Genomic DNA, 3,066 nt, shown 5'->3' on the forward strand with positions numbered 1-3,066 from the left:
GAAAGAACAGAGTTCAGAAAGCCAAGTAAGGTGAAGAATGTATTTAAAACTGTTTGACCATAAAATCCTGGCTATTTCATTGGCCACGGGACTGAACTGAACATTATCATTATCATTATGTCATATCTGGTCACCTAACTCTAACTCTCATAGAAAGCGTAATAATAGACCTGTATCCTTCTTTATTCACCATGTCATTTCTGTAAACCTCAACCCCGCTCAGGACAAGCTGTTGTAGACATTGTGTGTGTGGATATAATTGCTCCTTGACAGTTTTACCATGCTCCACCTCCCTCACTTCCTCTGAATTTAATTTACTACTTGTAACAAGGTAGAAATGGAGGCCATTTTCATTCTGCAGCACAGAAATTTTAGAAAATACAACAGTCAAGAAACTGTGATTACAAATAAATAGACTGTAAAATGTTTGTATATTTCAAAATCTATAACTTGAATGTTCATAGCAGAAGGTAGAAGTTTTTCTGTTAATGTTTCCTTCCATTTTCAGTAGTTAATGGCCTGCAGCCTATCTCAGAAACAGGGGGCATGAAGCAGGGTATAGTCTCAAAGGGATGCCAGTCCATCACAGGGCAATAGCGCACACATTAATTTCCTCACACACAAACACATTCTAAGGGTAGAGGCACTAATTCAACTGAAACACTGGTTTTTGGGCTGTGGAAGGAAACCAGAGCACTCTGAAGAAGCGCATGTGACAACAGGGATAACATGTAAACTCCACACAGACTAAGCTGAATTGAAACCCATGTCTGAACTCACAGTATAGGACCGATGAGGTTCCAGAACAACTTTTTGTGCCACTGGGCTACCCCTAAATTCATGATAGCAGGAATTTAATACAGAATATGCAAGATTGCATGCATTGTGTGTTTTAAGGATATTTTTATGTGCTTGGAAACTCTTTTTGCTTTGATATAAAACACAGTAGTGTATAAAGGTTTTATTTACTGCCTTAATTTCTGCAGCAGCATGGGTTCTTGAGGTACTGAGCAATTACTAGTACGGAGCTGAACAGATACATCTGACTCAATCAATGATATGATGGTGGGTGGTGATGCTAAAACTCTCGACTCAATCACGTCAATCTTTACAACAAATGGTTTTACTTTCAAGCGTACCGATTGTGTCAAGGATTTGGGTGTCCTACTGGATGGAAAGCTGTTATTTGTATCGCATGTAAATGCTTTGACTAAGTTGTGCTTCCTTCAATTAAGATTCCTTTGTAGACGGGATTCTGAGAAACTGGTTCATGCTTTTGTTTCCAGCAGGCTGGATTACTGTAATGCTTTATTGTCGGGTTGTCCATACCAGACTGTATCCAGGCTACAGTTGGTACAAAATGCTGCTGCGAGAATTGTTACTAGAACTAGGAAGTACGACCATATAATACCGGTACTTAAATCCTTGCATTGGCTCCTAGTCTCTTATAGAGTTGATTATAAAATCCTACTTTTGACCTATAAGGCAATACATGGCATTGTTCCGGCTTACCTTTGTAAGATCATTAATCTTTACATCCCAGGACGATATCTCCATTCATTAGATGCAGGTTACCTTAAAGTACCTGTGATCAATAAGACCTCAGTAGGAGGTCGCGCCTTTAGTTATACAGCATCTACACTGTGGAATAGTCTACCAGTTACTGTCAGAAATGCCCCGTCTGTTTCTGTTTTCAAATCCCGATTTAAGACTTATATGTTCCCTCAGGCATTCCACCTCGTAATGTAATTCAGTCTGCCTTGGTTATTTATTTTATCACCTTTACAAAAATGCATTTTAAATTTACTTAAGTAACAAATTACTAACTCTGTCCTACCTTCTCGCTGAGCACTACCTCGCTACGTAAGATCTGAGGAGGCTGGCCAGTGGTGACAGACGAATCCCATGCTGACAGAGGATGATGTCCATCTGTCATGACGATTGAGACGTTCCATGCCGAGTCGGGGATCCAAGATGCCATTTACCAACATTATAATTACTTGTTAAACACTGGCTTACAAATTGTTATTTTCTAGAATGCCCAGCTCCTCCGTGAACCGCCAACTTACCGTGGTGGAGGGGTTTGAGTGCCTGAATGAGTCCAGGAGCTATGTTGTCTGGGGCTATATGCCCCTGGTAGGGTCTCCCATGGCAGACAGGTCCTGGATGACAGACAAGACAAAGCGCGGTTCAAAAACCCCTTATGAAGAAAAAATCAAGCTTTCGTTTACCCCGCCTGGTATGGGGTCACCGGGGCCCCACCCTGGAGCCAGGCCTGGGGGGGGGGGCTCGCATGGGAGCGCCTGGTGGCCAGGTCTATGCCCACGTGGCCTGGCTGGGCTCAGCCCGAAGCCATGACGTGGAGCCGCTCTTCGGTGGGCTCACCACCTGCCGGAAAAACCGTAAGGGGCCGGTGCGTTGTGATTCGGGTGGTGGTCGGGGCCGAGTGCCCGGCCGACCCAAACCTCGGGCGCCAACTCTGGTTTTTGGGACTTGGAATGTCACCTCACTGGCGGGGAAGGAGCCTGAGCTGGTGCGGGAAGTTGAGAGATACCGTCTAGATATAGTCGGGCTCACTTCCACTCACAGCTTGGGTTCTGGAACCACTCTTCTCGATCGAGGGTGGACTCTCCACTATTCTGGCATTGCCCAAGGTGAGAGGCGGCGGGCTGGTGTGGGCTTATTAATAGCCCCCCAGTTCAGCCGCCATGTGTTGGAGTCTACCCCGGTGAATGAGAGGGTCGTCTCCCTACGCCTTCGGGTCAGTGAACGGTCTCTCACCGTCGTTTGTGCTTATGCGCCTAGCGGCAGTGTAGAGTACCCGGCCTTTTTAAAGTCCCTTGGGGGCGTGCTGGAAAGCGCTCCCACTGGGGACTCTGTCGTTCTACTGGGGGACTTTAACGCCCACGTGGGCAGCGACAGTGATACCTGGAGGGGCGTGATTGGGAGGAACGGCCTCCCTGATCTGAACCCGAGCGGTGAGTTGTTATTGGATTTCTGTGCTAGTCGCGGTTTATCCATAACGAACACCATGTTCATGCATAAGGGTGTCCATCAGTGCACTTG

Source organism: Scleropages formosus, chromosome 16, assembly GCF_900964775.1.
Source record: "Scleropages formosus chromosome 16, fSclFor1.1, whole genome shotgun sequence".
Lineage (NCBI taxonomy): Eukaryota > Metazoa > Chordata > Actinopteri > Osteoglossiformes > Osteoglossidae > Scleropages > Scleropages formosus.